Below are 17,511 nucleotides of genomic sequence, written 5' to 3' on the forward strand. Positions count from 1 at the left end.
GCAGAATCCAGGTTTCCCCTTTGCAACCCGTGGCGAGAGCCGGGTCAGCTGGTCGTGTGTGAGGGAACTGTGACCATGGGCAGACCCAGATTGGAGTTTTGTGGACTTGGGCTGAAGCAGTTTTGTGTGTGAGGGAAACTGCAGCTGTGGGCATACCCAGATCGGACTTTCGAGGACCTTTTTTCCCCTGTGGAAAGTGGGCCACGTGGAAGCAGAGAGAGAGGCTGGGCAGAGGTTTTCCTACTCCTGAGAAGCACATGTGAAAACCAACTGCAACCCCCACTCCCATCCCCCTGTGCCTCAAGGCAAAGGGTGAGGGGGAAGATGAAGATACCGGGAACAAAAGTTGAGCCCAGGAAGAAGGGAGGGATGGGGGGAAGGTGTTTTGACTTTAAGATCTGGTTGCATCTCCCATTGTTCTACTCTGATGTTGGTAACAAATTAAAATTGTTCTGTTTTTATTCCATATGATGAGTCTGTCTTTTGTCTGTGACCTGTTAAAGTGGTGAGAAGCCCTCCCAATCCTTATTTTGACTGGCCCTTTTTTGGGGCACCGTGGTGCTCAGTTATGCACTGGGGTTAAACCACGACATGGTGCTGGATTAGTTCCTAGTCCCAGGGGCCAGCAGGCACCGTGAACAGGGCAGGAACATTCCTAAGTTATTTCAAAAGCCATCAATTTTCAAAAGTGTGCAGTGTTGAATTAAAGCTTGTCCAAACTATTCAACCTGGTCATACGTCTTCACCATCAGTGCTGTATATGTCAGCTCTTGTTTCACCACCTGTTAATCCGTCTGTGATCTAGCTGTAGATATGATTTATAAAGATGCCTATATCTTACTTGTTTGCTACATGCAACAAGTGTCGCTGTTTTTTCCATCAATGTTTGTCTTTTCATCCATGTACCAGTCTAAATTCTGAAACACAGGAAAATATGAAAAATTCTATTCCCACAACTGTCGTTCACATTTTTCTATCTTTCTTGTCATGAGTTATTGAAAACACATTGACACAACACGACATTGTTCAGGTACATATTTTGATTTACAATTTTTTACTGCCCTCATTCATTGCTATCAAAAATGAATTTTAACCATGAGAGATATGTGTATAAGCCTGATGATTTGTATTCATAATCAGCTAAAGTTACAAGGAATCTTTTGCTGTGGTTAGTCAAGTTAAAGCAGACATGAGCAAAATTACTTTACTCATAATATTATTATAATTATAAATAATATTATTTCTATTTCTTTAAAAATTCTGGGAAACATTACCCAGGAAAATGATGCCTTTTGTTTACCAGCATGTCTCCTTCTTCAAACATCAGCTTTGGACTGTAAGCATCAGCTCAATTTTTTTTCCTTCTTTGTCTATCTTAGCTTTGTGCCTGGACATGTTGGTTCCTCAGTTCTAGTGCTATGTTCCAATATGCTAACAATATTTTTCCTTTTACTGGCTTATTTAACCTATGCAATAAAGATGCTTGTCATGTCATAAGGTAAGTATTTTCCCTAGAAATTGCTATAGCAGTTCATATCAAACTGGACATTTCTATTGATTTTTGAGTTGATATTAGCAGGTCTGTTTCTGCTTTCTTTTTAACAATTGGCTTTTAGACCTTCACGTCTCTTGAAAGAAATATTGCTGTAAATTGCGATGACCCTGACCCACTCTTTTTCTTCTCCTATCCCTCAGCTATTCTAACAGCTTGTCTTATGCTCCTTACAATTATTTCACAGAGAATTATTAATGAACAACTGCCATTTATTGTCAGTGAAGTGCTACAAACCAAAAGGCACTTACAGAAGTCAGAGAAATAAGATGATATTATGAGGACAATGATCCAACCACAGTTGGGGAAAAACTATGAGAAAACAAGATTTTCCTTGGACCCTTTTGAGACCTTGAGAATATTCAACTCTGTGTGACACTCAGGTCAAACCTTGAAGAATTTTTCTGTCCCTCAGTACATGTATTAAAATGAACCCATGTTAATTTAGGCCAGTGATATTGCTAGAAACAATCTTATAGTCTTTCATAGGCTTTTCTCAGGCCCTTTAAAAGATATGAAAAAACATGGTTCCTGCTATTAAACCTATGTAATAGTAAACTATTAGTTTACTATTTAGTAAACTGTAATAGTAAAATAATAAATATTTATACCCTCATCAATGAGTGCCTTCATTGATGTTGTGGTCAGCATGCTGAGAAAGTCAGTTTCTTCTTACTTTTACCAGACCAGAAATCCAGTGTCTACCACAGTAGGCAATGATTTTCCATGTATGACTCTTGCCATCATTCCCCCAGGATGATGTAAAAAGTAAAGTAAAAAGTAAAAAAGTAATAAAATAAAGAACATTTTTTCAATTATTGCATAATTACTGAACAATATATATCTCCTTCAAGTGATTGGCAGTAATATTTTATGAATTTATTTCTGCAACAGTAATTTAACTAGCTTTAAAATACATGATTCATATCTGAGCATCTTTGAGAAGTGCATGGTTGTCTACCTAATATGCATGCCAGCTGTGATATTTGTTTTCTGAAGATACTTATATATAATTTGTGTTCAAACTATGCTATTCAGGTCTTTCTTGTGAGTGTGGAGATACATTTTGTGCCACTATTAAGCAGGATGACAATAGATGCTGAGGGTCACATTTTTAAGGCTTGGTAATAAGCATGAGCTACAGTTATTTCCCTGTGTAGACATTATCATGTGGTGGGGTTTTTTACCTGGAGTTTGGAAAAGTAAAAGCTGACAAGTTCATGATAAATTTAGATTGACATACTGAATGAATTGACTGAATATTGTGTTAGGAGGCAGCATTTCAGGAATACTGGAGAATAATTCCACTTTGGTTGACTCCTTATACCCTTACACTGCACAGTGAAAATGGAGAATCTTTTACTTTACTTTTCTTTCAGATTTAAAAATAGTTACATCAAATTTGAAGTGTTTACTTTCAGAATAAGATCCCATATGGGATAAAACTCTCTAGCAGGATATTTCTGTTACTTATTTCCTTAACCAAACTTTGTCAGAAACATCCCTGAATGTGGTTAAATTGCAGTTTGTCTTCGTCTAGGAAAAAGATCAATTCTGTTGTGGAAACACACTGCACAGCATGGGAGCACACTAATCAATTCGAGCAGGCCATGGTAAAACTATCTATTACTCTGCAATCCAGCAGCATCAAAGCTAATTAATGCTTTACTCAGCCTTAAGGAATGTATTAGTGGTTAATATTTGTGTTTAAGCTACTCATAATTCAATAATCCTATCACATTTGCATTATTAATAGGGAAGGTATGTGCCTTAGAGTTGATTGATCATAAAACCTATTAACCTTGATTTGTAATATGTCTCCAGTTACCCCCAAGGAAGAGCAATAATCACGATGGACCCGATAACAGGTCGCAGATTCAGTACTGCAAAGGCTTTTTCAGATTCCAGGTGACTGTGACTGAAGCATTACAACGACAGCTTCATTTTAAACCAAGTGTGAGCTGATCTCAAAAGTGATAACTGTCTTAAATAGAGGAATAAGTACTCTGGATTATAAGGTTCCCAAACTCTTTCAGCTTAACCCCCCTCTACAAGGGAAGTAGTAAAACTGGGGGGGGGGGGGGGGGGGGGGAGGGAGGGGGAAGCCTAAGCATGGATTAATCCACTCTGCACAAGAGAGAATTTCCATTACTCTCTTTACCCCACTCCACATATAAAAACATACTGTGTAGTGCAAGCTTATTTATTCAAATGAATCTGTGGGTTGTTTCCGGTGGGATATGAGTAAATAAACTGAGTCCTTCTCCAACACATGTTAGAGAAGAACAATATTTTGCAATTTTCCTCCTACAGGCTTTGCATTCTACAAAGAGAAATAATAAAGTACTTCATCCTCTTCAGCAGCCTTGAAAGCTCTTGCTTATTCCTACCTCCTTACCATAGAGGACAGATAATCATCCTGAAAGAGGAAAGCAACATTCAGACACTGTGGAGAGAATATGCAGTTAGATGAATTCCATGTGAACAATAATAAAAAAAGAGATATGAGGAAAAAGCAGTTCATTCCTTTGGAGACTCATCTTTTTAATGCACTATTTTCCACAGGATCTTCTAATTGCTTCTTGTGGGATTGAAATGTTTTCTCTTGCAACCTTGGTTTAGAAATTTGTTACATTGGGTGTTATGTTGTTTGTCTGCTTTTTTTATTTTTAGGTTTGAAGAATTGTTTCCTTATGCTTTCCCCCCCTCAGATATTTTCCCCATATCTCACATTTTCTTGTTCACATTGTTACTACCAATGAAATTTAAGCTTACATCATGCTGTGAAGCTGAATCCTCTTTTATTGCCACACTTTCTTATATGGTGGGACAGCAGTGAAAGCTGCCGGTTAATCAGTTGTGAAGTCCTACATGCAGGCTGGAGGATGTGCAATTAATTATCCAGTGAGGTGTACCTGCATGATTAACGTGAATTCATTTCCTATTCTGCACTCTGTTCCTTCTCTAGTTGCAAGATCTTCGTTAGAACTATCTATAAAGGGAATTACAGGGGGAAGAAGTCATGCTGAGGAAAACCTCAAGCAAATGACACAGATGTTGAGGCTAAAAAAGGAGCCAGGATCAGGCAGCAATGACACTACTGGTTGTACTGCACAGATGTTTCTCTCATCTTTTCACACTCAGCTCTTTATTGTCAGCTGCTCCACGACAATTTGCAAAGTTAAGGCACACTAAGTATTTTAATAAGAGAAAAATAAGGGAAACAATATGCTTTCACCTCTTTTCATAGAGCTTCAATTTAACCGGTTAAAAATGTTCCCCTGTTTTGCACAAGACTGAGCAAATCACTCAGCATAAATAATGTATTAACCTAATTTCATCACTTCTACTCTGTGAAACGTTCCTGAGCAGATTTAAATGTATTTCTTCTGAAAAAGTATTGGTGCTTGAAAGAAAATTACTAGATAATGTATCTGCATATGATAGTTACATACAAACAGGTAATACTGTAATTTGAGAAAGTCCAGTATTACCTCTTCATGTACTATTTGAGAAGCATTTAAGAAACAACTTCAAAGAAAATATTTATAGCTAAATTTGGTCTGTTAGGAATATTTTGTGCAACTGAAGCTCACTCGTCAAGTGCTTGAGGAAAGTCCTTGTGAAGGACTCTGGTTCAAATAAAAATTAATTATTTCTTAATATGTCAGTAAAATTATTGCTATCACTTGATCTGTTTTAATAATTATCAGAGTTATAGCTTTCTGGGACAGACAATATCATCTCAGGTATACAAAGGCCATACACTTATATCCAGATATTGAACTGCTCTAAGAAAAAATGCCCATGTTTAACTAAAATACGTCTCAGGATTACACTACATCTTTTATTTCCCTTGATGCAATTCTTTTATTTGCCTTGAAGGTCTCTGTGCAGAAGGTTCAAACAGCAAGAAAAACAATTACTGAAGTAATGCAGGAAGGTACAAAATGAAAGGTGTGTCCAGATCTCTGCTGGAAAAAAAATTGCATTTCTGGTAAACAGCAGAGATCAAATAAAGCAGAAAGAGCCTGACTGCCCACCAGTCTATTAAGGGCAACGAAAGTCAATGGAGGATCAATATGTTGTGAGTAAGGCCTTCAAAGAGACCTCTAAATGTGCATAATTAGCTAGTCTTGAAAGTGTCAAAGTAGTTCATGATAAAACACTCTTGCATATACAAAAACATGTGGGAATAGAGCCACTGCTTATACCTACATGAAATCCAGGCTGACCACCACGGGTGAGAGCAACTATGACAGCCAGGAGTGACAACTAAACCCTAGAATATGTTATATCAGACATTCATGCTTTGAATATGTCGGAGCATAAATTAAACAACATGAGAACGGTTGAAAACCAGTTGGTCTGGCCTTGAGGATCACAAATGTTTTCCAGGGTGAACAGCGGCAGCAGAGATTCACTCTGCTTGTAATCATGAGTAGGAAATGCACATTAATCCTCTACTGCATCGGAATAACAGAAGCTCAGAGACCTTACATTTAATTTGAGTTTTAGGATAGTATCATACTGTAAATAAGGGCGAGTCTTACCCTGTAAACAGGGACTAGCTGCCATCCAGGAGGACTGCAGTCTGTAAGGATTCACGCTAAGCAAGTTTTTACTATTGTTTCCTTTTCAAGCCAATATCACAAGATGTTTTTTCTGCCAAGTTCTTTGTGGAAGTTTGGGGTCTATCTGCAATACAGCGAGTTTGGACCTGTGTTTCAGGACATTGTGAAGAAGGTTCTGCTTTTAATATTTGGAGGGTCTTGCCAACAGGAGCTCTATGTTGTGCAGTCAACAATGTTCAGAAGACAAAAATCCATTGCTTAAAAAACTGTTACTGAAACTCTTTTCATGCCAAGCAAAAACCAGACTTAGAAAAAAATTTCTAGCAGTCTAATTATTATCTTCTTGGCACTAGTTCCTAACTCTCAGGAACTCTAAATGAAGCTGTGTAGCTGGATTGTTTATAAACATTTGTATCTGGCTGCAGACACTCCAAACACACCAATACAAAAGCAGCTATTGTTCATTCACTGCAAATAGGCTTTTACTTCGCAGTTAATAATCCACAAACAGATTTACTCTCTGAATAGTTAGCAATCCTCAGAACAGCAATATATTGTTCAGGCAGGCTAGGATTCCTGTTTTGACGACTGGAGGAACTAAACTATACAATTAGTTTTGCTTTTTACTCTCTTGTGACATTAGACTGGCATTTGAGAATTAACATTAGAAGTCTCCGGTGGTTTTAGAGTAAAAAAAAAAAACAAACCAAAAACAAACCAGAAAGTGAAACAAACTGAAAGATATAAAAGACATCTTTGCCTCCTCAGACTGGCGTTGTGCATATATTCTGCTACAATGTATAAAACATAGTGCATGCATTTTTACTGACTGCTATGGGATACTCAAACTCTCAGCCTATTTACTAAAGATGAATTTTTGTGATATCATTGATCTACCGAACACGGGAACTGTCATCCCCGCTCAGGAGCAGCTGCAGTAGCAGCTGAAATACAATCCTTTCTTCTGCATTTCTCTGTGGATTAAGCCCTCAGTATACACATAATAGACACTCCTTTTGTGAAGATTATATGCCACTGGTATCAGACAAAAAAAGAGCAATGATCATGTAATATGTTTAAAAATGTTGAGGAATTGCAGACCAATCATTCTCTGCTCTGTGCCCAGAAAGATACCAGAACAGTCAAACAATCTATTTAAGCACTCAGAAGATAAAAGATGACAAGAAAAGAACCAGCAGGGAAGTTTTGAGAACAAATCATATCAAGCTAACCTAATGCCTGTTGGTGATAAGGTGGCTAGGGAAGAAGGATAGGGGAGATGTCTGCAGGAGAGGAGCTGTGGTGGGAGGCAGCAGGAGTGTCATCAGCGGGGAGAAGCAGACAGCAAATCAGGATAAATAAACAGCAATAGTACGTTTTTAAATGTGAAGTAATTCTTCGAGGCTACTCATCAGTAAGACTACAGCTGGAGTACTCTGGCCTGTCTTGGACCCAATATTTCTAAAAAGATAGGGGTTAACTCAAGGGATTTCTGTGGAGAACTTGCCAATATTCAGAACTGGAGAAACCATGAAGCATGAGGAAAGCCTGAAATAACTGAGCTTTGTTGGCCTGGAGAAGGAGAAGAAGTGAGATGCTTTCACAGAAGTGAAAGGCCGTTCTGACCTACATGGCATTAGCTCCAGCTCTGCCTGCAGGGAAGAAGGCTGTAAAGTGTACTCTTTGCCATCAGAGAGGATATAGAATAATTTCAATGATTAAATTGCAAGGAAAATTTAGGTTAAACACTAGGAAAAAAGTCCTACCTAAAGGCTTGATAGGTAATGGAATAAATAATGTAGAAGTCTCTGGAACTTCCATCAGTGGAAGGAGAGGTTAAGCAGACACCTGTCAGACATTATTTCAGTCTGGTTTATGCTGTCTTGAGATTAAAATGATGGAGTGGGTGACTCTGTAAAAACCCTTCTTCCTTTATTGTTGCTTTATATGACTCCATTCTTATTTCTTTCCTGACATCCAGCTTAAGGTTAGACTTAGTTAAAATATTTGAAGCCAAATAACATATCCATAATTTCTGCGTTTCACTACAAAACATTTCAACTGGCAAAACTGGTAGCTTTTGAGCAGACCATAGCACAGCAACAGATTTCAAACACATCTAGGAAGAGCCTCCCTGGCTTTTCTCTTACTCCTTCATCTGATCACCCCCAGCATGAAATCACTACTGATGCCTTTGCAATCATACTTCAATTTCCCAGCATTGAAACAATTCCTCCATGTGGCTACAGCCTCTTCAGGAACCAAGAATCTTCCCATTCTCTTATTTTACCCATAGCAGGGAGAGGAAGCCATACTTCATAAGAACTATATGTTTTTATAAACAAACATAGCTGGAAATAATCGATTTTAACAGGAGTATTACAAACCTGTGACTCCCCATTTCCATTCAAAGGAAGAAGGCTTTGCTATAGATTTTGCTTACTGCATAAAATTTCAAACTGGAATGTGTGGAAAACTCAAAACTTTATTGGAAAGCTGTAAATATTTAAGTTTGAGTGCTTTGATTGAACCAGTATGCAAGTAATTCATAGTGTTTTCAAGCTGAATAGATCATCTAGACAGCTTCTGGACCACATCAGGAGCTGTATTTGGAGACAATTACTGTTGGTTTATTTATCTCAGAAAAGTATGCTGTGGCACACACATTCTAATTTCAATAATAATTCATTTAGGTGAAAAGCAGTTCTATACACAACACATTCTCAAGGAAAATATAACCCTTGGTTATTTGTAAGAAGAAACTATTACATGTCACCAAAGACAAAAAGGACACTTCCTTTACCTGTATTGCTGATGAAACTATGAAAGAGAACACAAACATAGGTATGGACTTACCCTGCTATCCTTTCACCTAAGTGCAAATCAGTAGACTTTGATGCTAATTGAAATTCCATGAGATAGAGGAGATCAAACAATTTTCAAGTTGTTCCAATTTCAATTTACTTTCCAATTTTTAAAGCCCTGAAAATGTGCCTGCTAAGTGATAGACTCTCTTCGTCCTATTCACAGCTCATACCCTGCCTTGGTACCCAGCCTCCCTGCAGAACCAGCTGGGGGCATCTTCCACCCTTGGTTCTTGATACCAACAGTGATTGAAAAATAAATGCCACAGTTTTTGTTGCAACTTTCTGGTAATTATTTTTTTTAGACATCATATTTAATTGTAGGAATCTAGGTCCAGAAAAAAATTCAGCCTCAGTCAAGGACATTTTTCTTAATTTTCTGATACTAGCAATTTTTTTGAGATCAATGAAGGCTCAGATATGATCTCGCACTGTTGATTCCATGAACTTATCTCCAAGTGTAAACATCTGTAGAGTCGGAGTCAAAGGTTTCATTAAATTAGATGCTCAGTAGTCAACAGATATTTGTTATTATTGTTCATGAATTCCCATTCTCATGAGATAAATACACAGAGACAACTTTTATATTTGTCTTTGTTGAATTAATTTTATGAGATCTTCAGGCTTAGTGGTGCTTCATTGCTTTTTGTGGATTTTTGTTTAAGATTATGTTTTCATCCACTTGTCCTTCTATAGATGTACAGCATAAACAACTAAGGAGACTTTGTACCTAACCTTTTCATAAAAAGTGATTGAAAAGTTCAGCTGAATATGCTCAGTGCAATTTTTTTTGCTTGTCATCCTTCACAGATTTACTTCTTTCCATTCCATCTAAAAATATTGTTTTGTTTAAAAAGAAAAAAAACTATCCTTGTGACAATTTGCATAATATGTTAATGCTGATATGCATCTAGACATCTGGATGGCATTTTAATATCTCATTCTCATTCAGACAACTAGAAACCACACAGATGGTAGAGACAATTTTAAGAGCATTGTTGTAAACAAATAAGGCAGCCAGGAAATCAAACACGCTCTAAGATAGGCTTTAGAGCCTCTACTGCTTGCTGTGTGAAAAGATGCATGTGACATGTTTTGACTGCAAGAGAGAGCAGCTTTCTTCAGTTTCAGATAAACTACAAGGTAAATGCAGAATTTTTAATTGAGATTGGAGATCATTTTATGGGAAACTCCTTACCCTGCCCAGTATAGCTGGTACCACAGATTATACTCAGCACTTGGGAGACTAAATTATATGAGGCTCGAGATGCTGCTGGACAGACTACATGTTTTATTTTATCTTGCTTTCAAATAGCAATACAAATATGAAAAATCCCGATTGCTTCAGGAAGAAGACATGTAAATTCTGCTTTCATACTTTACATAATAATGTACCTTCTAGTAGTTATTTGCTCCTGTTGTTAAAAATTCATCTACATGAAGTCGTATAGGACTCAGTAATCCCCTGCAGTCCTCTTTAATCTGCTTCTTGATTGTACCTCTTTATAGGTATGTAATCTTCCTGAACTAGAGCAACTACTGCAAGTGCGGATGTTTTGGATGTCTGCTCCATATGCTTATGTAAAAGCTATACAACAGCCTTTTCTGCAGGTGGAGCTGAAGCCTCAGCAGATGTGTCTCTCTCTGGTGTCTCTGGATTGCATTAAAATTACTCACTCCTATCTTTCTCAAATAACAACATAAACTGCTTATTTTTCTCTTCACTATAGCTGCTCTTGGACCTCTTAGCAGCTATGGCTACAGATTGCACACAGTTAATTTCACTGACCTTATAGAAGTTTTCAGGAATTCAGCTGCACTCAGTGAAGTATGTAATACAAGACTCCAGGACCTTCTCCTTCATCTCCTGTAACACAGATAAAAAGTCACTATTTAAATTCTATCCTTTCACTGTAAGTAAATTAAAATATTACAAAAACTATTGAATTTTGTATTATGAAGCTAGGTATCTAAGCCTCTACTGGTAACCCAAGGAACATTTCAGGTAGTGAATAGCAATGAACTATTTGGAAAAACAAGTTAAAAAATTATGCCAAATTTAGTCTAGTTAACTGGAGAACGTGTGACTTTTGAATTCAAGAGAATGGGATTAGAAGCTCATGGAAAGCTGATGGGTGACCACTCCAGAAAGCAGTTTATCAAGGGAACTTGTGAGAACACTAGTTCCTAAAATACTTCTGCTTTGCCTCTCATCTCAAAACCGTGTATCTGCATACGGTAAATGCTAAGAAGGGAATGGAAGACAGCTCACAGAAATTAAAGACAAAACTAATGGAAATTCAAAAGACAAAAACAGGCCTTCAGTTCTCTCTCAAACCTAGGAATAAAAACAATACTATAGCACAAAATAACCCGACAGAAGCCTTTCAGAGTGAATGCTGAATAAACCAACTTGCATTCACGACTGCGACCTGCTCCCAGGCTGAAGACCATTGCCAATAACCTGTGGGTGATCCCACTGCTGGGTCATATTCTTCTTTCCCGTAGGTGTTTCTCTCAGTCTCCATCTCTCACACTGTTTGTTCCTTCAAGAACCCCTCTCCACCCAAGTTTAGTTGCTCTGACCAAGCTGTGAGCCAGGTAGCCACAGTGGATTGAAGACTGTCACCACGATTGGGATCAGGAGCTCTCGATGGGAGAACCGGAGGCTGCAGGAGTTGGAATTTGGGCCAGGAAGTCTTGTGCAGTCTAATGCAGCTATGAAAACTTCATGTGCCATGTTTTAAGTTTGCCTGAAAACAAAAATAAATAAAACTTTAATCCTAAGCATGCTTACTTTGACAAATTTAGTTAGTGTCTGGCAGAAAAGGGAGGATAAAAATAGTCATTTAATTTTTAGTCTGCAAATTTTAAGCTTGCAAACAGCATTTGCTCTCAAAGATGATTCTTTGTTCACACAGCTGGATTTTTGTGATGTCTGGTACATGCTTAAAGAAAATCATGATCTAATTGTTCACACTTCAAGCCTGGTGTTGATGGAGCTATTGTGGCAACTGGAATGGATGGAAAAAACATTAAAAAATAGTGCAAGCACCTCCCTTTGAATAAAGAGTACTGGAAAGTGAGAAAATTATTAAATTACGATAGAAATAGGAAGCAATCAAGAGACAGACACTTTTAAAACACATATTTAGTCTTTGTTCTTAGGTAGATGAAGCTGATGCATTCCCTCACCAGGCTTAGCAGGTTGGTAGCGGAGGAGACAGCTCCAGAAACAGGAGTGCTTGGCTGAGAGGTCAAGATCAGTGCCCTGAAGCTTCAGGATGTGCCCCCACCTTTCCTCCTCTGCAAATTGCACTTTCCACCCACCCTGGTTTTACAGCAGCGTGCATTCATGAAGCAGGTCAGAGAATCCAAAGTTAGTTTTGAAGTCCATCATTTTTCCAAATATCAATCTTCCTGCATCTCAACAAACCACCAACAAATAGGCATTTTTATTGGAATGCAAGAGCTTCTGGTGAAAGGTTTTCATAAAATATGTATGAATTCATTGTATATACACAGTAAAAAAAAGAACAGATATATCACAGAAGATCATATTTTTGTGTCATCTTTGGTGAGAAAATATAGATCAATCGATTCTAAACTCTTGTTCTGCTGGTGCAGAAATGGTACAAAAAGCATTGAGGTAACTGATGTTGACACCACAGGAAGAGTTATTATCTAATGAGTTTTCCCTGTTTGGATCTGTAACTTAGACAATTCCATATTGAAAGAAATTCATTTTGTTGCCTATTATTTTTATCAATTTATGAAGAATAGAAAAGGCATTACAAGTCACTCATTTAAACCATAGAAACATTAAAGCATTTCAGCTGAAAATTTATAAGACTTTTTATGTAAAAATACGACGTCTTGTTCCTTAAACCTGTTTCCAAAGTGAATGCACTTTTTAAAAAACTGAGATTTCTCCAAGACAATGTAGCTGACTATTCAGGTTGCATAATTAAATTTGGGGATTTGAAAGCAACAGAAAATAAGTTATTAAATCAGGTAATATTGATCTGCATTATGAGTATAATCCCCATTGTTTGAATAGGTGGAGAAGAGGAATCACAATGCCTGAAGATGGCTTCAATCTGTTATTAATTTGTGCAGCTGTAGTTAGGTAACAGAATATCAGTGGGTAAACTGAGGGATCATGATAGCCATTCTTTTAAAAAAATTTTGTTAATATTATGAGGACCATCAATTCCTTAATTCCTGTAAAGAAGCCAACATTGCAGGTATGTACACAACAGCATTAGATGGAGATATTAAAATTTCTATCAGACTTATGATGGTGAATTCAAAAGCTGTATTATTAAAAAAGAGGCATAATTAAAAGGGAAGGTGCTCCTTTCAAGATGTTCCAGGCTTTAGCTACTTACCTTAATCAATTACAAAAAAGGTGGGATTGGCTCTTCCATTTGCATGCCCAGAATAGCTCTTTTGGAATTGCTCCAATACTCTGTGTAATTTTAGACTTAGGACAGCTGCTCACTCTAGTCAAGCTAATAAAATTTCACAAAAAAATACATCAATCTGTGTGCAGAACTAGATGGAGGCAAAGCATCATCAAAATACTAGATTTATCTTGCTACCTTGCAGCAAAGCTACCCCTGCTCTCAGAAATCCTAGGGTGTGTGGTACCATGGGAAGTCTTTGAGTGTAACAAAGCACCAAGGGAAAAAAAAAGGGAAATGAAAGGGAAGAGATGCACTTTCCCTGATGGGATTTAATTGCGCTGCTGACTCTCTCTCTACAGGATCCCTTCTCCCAGCCATCCTGAAGCAAATGACATACAAAATGGTCTATGGTGCTACACTACAGCTGTATACGTCAGTCTAGCAATCAGCTGTGGAGTCCTAAGGATGGGCTTATTTAAGCTCAGAATCAGGTTTATTCGGGAGATTACTTACTTCTAGTATTGTGTCTGTGGCACCTGTCCTGCCTCCCACCAGCTGGTCTTCTGTTGCTCTTTAGAGACACATCTATGTATGTCTGCCATGGAGCCACCACCTGCAATACCTTCACAGATCAATTCACTCTTAAGTGGTTTGGAGTGCTGCTTTGCTCAGTTTGAGATGGAGTTGCCCTAAGCAGCTGAGTTTCGATGACCATTTCCTAGAATTGTACTTACAGTAAATTAAGCCATTTCAAAGGTTTTTCATTTAGACACTGACAAGTGTTTCTCTACTTAATGTTGTTTTGATTGGGATCTATTCTATAGGACTTCTGTATAGCTCTTAGTCCTCCCTGCAAGCAGATGGGGAAGCAGAGGTTTCTACAGTACATCCTGGTTCTGTAAAGCTGATTGCGGACATCACAACTGAGCCAGGGTGACTTCCAAGCCATCCCTTAATTAAGGATTGGTGGATTCAGCTCTGGTGGAACCAGACACATCTCACCTGTGCTTCAGTGGGAGTCTTTCCTCTCATCGCACTGAGCCTGGCTGTATCTCTCTCAAGATTGATCATGTTTTTCCAAAGTCAAAGATAGCAACGCTTCCCTACTGATGTGCTTTCTATGTATTACTGTTTACAAGAAGGTGACCAACACTCACACCTTAAAGGGCAGAAAAGATAGATACAGGCAAAGCCCTTAAGTCCACCAAAAGGGAATCTTCTTCTGTTAATGCTCAGTAATCCTTTTTTTGTTTTGTGGACTGTATGGCAAAAGACCTGATACTTCTTTGTCCTTATCAAAGCCCCCTTCACCGTGCAAAATAGGTAGTGTCCTAAAATGGCATCAACTAAACAACTTCCTCAGCAATTTGTATGAGAAGTGTCTCACCTGTGTGGATGAAACTCCACCTGAAGGGAGCATGGAAATACTCTGTTTGTATGTGTGCATTATGTATGTATGTACAGCACTGGTAATATAACCAGTACTTTTAAATTTTCTTACCTTTTTTTTGTTTAGCAAGATTAGTTTTGCTCTCCTCTGAGAGGTGGATATCTTAAGCATATTTATAGCGTTTACAAAAATCATTCATATCTTCTTATATTTTATGAGACCCGAGGTATCTAGTAAATTTCTAGAAAGAAACCTCTATTTTTCACCCAGCCTAACAGGAAATAGGACTGTATTAGATTATATGAAATTTAAATGCATCAGCTGTTAGCCAAAGTGAATTTTCATATAAATTAATATTGTTATTGTATTTTAATAAAGCAATGGCATTTATGGAATTATGTAGACATCAATCACTTGGAGGTGTCTTGGAACAATTATTGACTTCATGCATCATCTGCTTCTTCACTTCAAAATTTGTTGCACTCTTCATAAATACCATATATCAGTGAGCCATAAAACACATTTTAAATGCCTTCTAGCCCATCACAGACACTGTTGTTAGAAAAAGCCCCCTGAGCCGATGACATCCTAATATGCAACTATGTAATTAAAATTTTGACATATGCAAAGAGTTGTAAAATAGATAAAAGAGTATGTATTGTAAATAGAAGTTTAAAGGCTCTGAGCAGATGGTTTGTTTGTGAAAAAGGTACGGGGAGTGCCAAGAAATGACAAACAGATGGCTTAGGTGTGAAAGACAGGCAGGGAAATTTGGAAGAGTTGAGGATGTAATGGACAACTCTTTGGATTTTTGCACCCACTAAGTGAATCACGAGGCTTGAATGGAAGGTTAAACGTTTTACATTGTTCTATTTGCATTTATATAAATGTGTCAGTGGAAAATGTCCAGCAATAAAGCCTGATAATAACAATCAAGTCAAGTCATGCTTGGCTTTAGAGACACAAAGTCTGTTCAAACGGCAGGTATCACCTGAGTGATAACTCAGGCACTTCCACCCCATGTCAGATATGTGGGCTGAGTTGTCTTAATCCAAACAGAAATATTCAGAATTGTAGCAAAACATATTGCCAATATTTACAGGTAGATGAGAAATAGTTTTAGTGATGTACTAAATGAACTAATGTTTGCCAGCTGCTGCTTCTTGCTTGTCTGCTAACTGTTGTGTTAGCAGTATGCTGAGTGAATTTCATTTAAATTAAGGTGATTTTACACCAAAATTGTGACGAAAATGGAATATCATTTGGGCAGAAAGACCACATCAAATATTGCTATAAGCCTGGAAAACACATTGCCAGCTACAGAATAGAAGCGTTTGTGCACACAAAAGGGCAAAAGATCACTTTTAGTAATCAAAATCAAGCTTCCTAACTGTGAAAGTGCAGGGATTTTGAGAGTGCTCTTTGATCAGATTCTGTGTGAAACCTTGATCGATGTAGCAAAGAGAGGATATTTATAAACCCTCTTGCAGAAGTCAGTTATTTCTGCCAGCAGGTAGTCAGCCTGAAAAAGGTAACTGAAACCAAGAAAACTTTAGTCATAGCCAAATAAGTGTCCTCATCTTACAGCAACAGCTAGTGCCCAATTGTGAAAATAGAAACTCATAAGCATCATGAAGTGATCCTCTGGGTACCTTTGGGAAAACTTTACTGGACAGGTTTTTCAAAGAAAGATATGGAGAAAGATTTCAGGGATTACTCCAGAGAAAAAAATAAAAGCAGACCTCACATCCTCGTGGAAATTGTGCACTGCCCACCTTGCCTGGACTGAAAAATCTCATCCCAGCAAGCTAGCTTAGCAGACTGTATTAATGTGCCTTAATATTTACTGACAGCCAAGTATTCAGAAGTGATTAAAGCTACTGTAAGGCACTACATGTTTTTCAAAATTTAGCTTTTACAGGGCTGAAAGGAATAAGAAAAATAGTCTATCCAGTACAGACTACTAAAAGGCTGCCACTACCCTTCTGCAGATAATTACAGATATGTAAAAGTATTCCAAAATAGCTTAATTTTGTAAATTATGTAATCAATATTTATTCTTTTCTTTTACTAGAAAAGGCTATTTACATTTGAAACAACATTTATGCTTACGAAAAGTGAATTTCTGCAAAGTGACTGTAACATAGGAACCTTTTTTTACGTTTACCTTGCAACATTTTAAACCCAACACAATCATCGTTTCTGCATTGTGTAGTTTCTCGCATAATAGTAATACAAATGGAATTAGTCGTTGTGTGCAGTGTAGATGCTATGGTAGTGGGGGGAAGACTGGAGTGCCAAAAAAACCCTGGTCTTTGCTGGTTACTGCTGCATTACAGAAGGGCTTGGCAATGTTTATTGTAACTGAACGAATACCAGAGTACGGTTCCTCCAAGAATCAAACCAGTCTTACTACAGTGTCCTGAAACAAAAACTCCCCATGCTTGTCTTTAAGGAGTTCCCATACACTGGTTAAAGCTAATTCTAGTTTGTCTGGCTGACAAGGAGTTATTCTAAGTCCAACCTGTGGAACAATCCGCCTCGCGAGGTACACGCACCTTTTACATATTAACTACTTTTTGAACTTCATCTGCATTTATTTTGCTTACTGGATAATCTCTTTAATCCCTGGCAAAGTTCTTTTCCTCAGCAATCCTGTTCTTTTGTACATGTCTCTGGGCCTAGTTAAGTTTGTCACTGCATTTCTCAGGCATGGCAAAGA

Source organism: Mesitornis unicolor, unplaced genomic scaffold, assembly GCF_000695765.1.
Source record: "Mesitornis unicolor isolate BGI_N332 unplaced genomic scaffold, ASM69576v1 scaffold13238, whole genome shotgun sequence".
Taxonomy (NCBI): Eukaryota; Metazoa; Chordata; class Aves; order Mesitornithiformes; family Mesitornithidae; genus Mesitornis; species Mesitornis unicolor.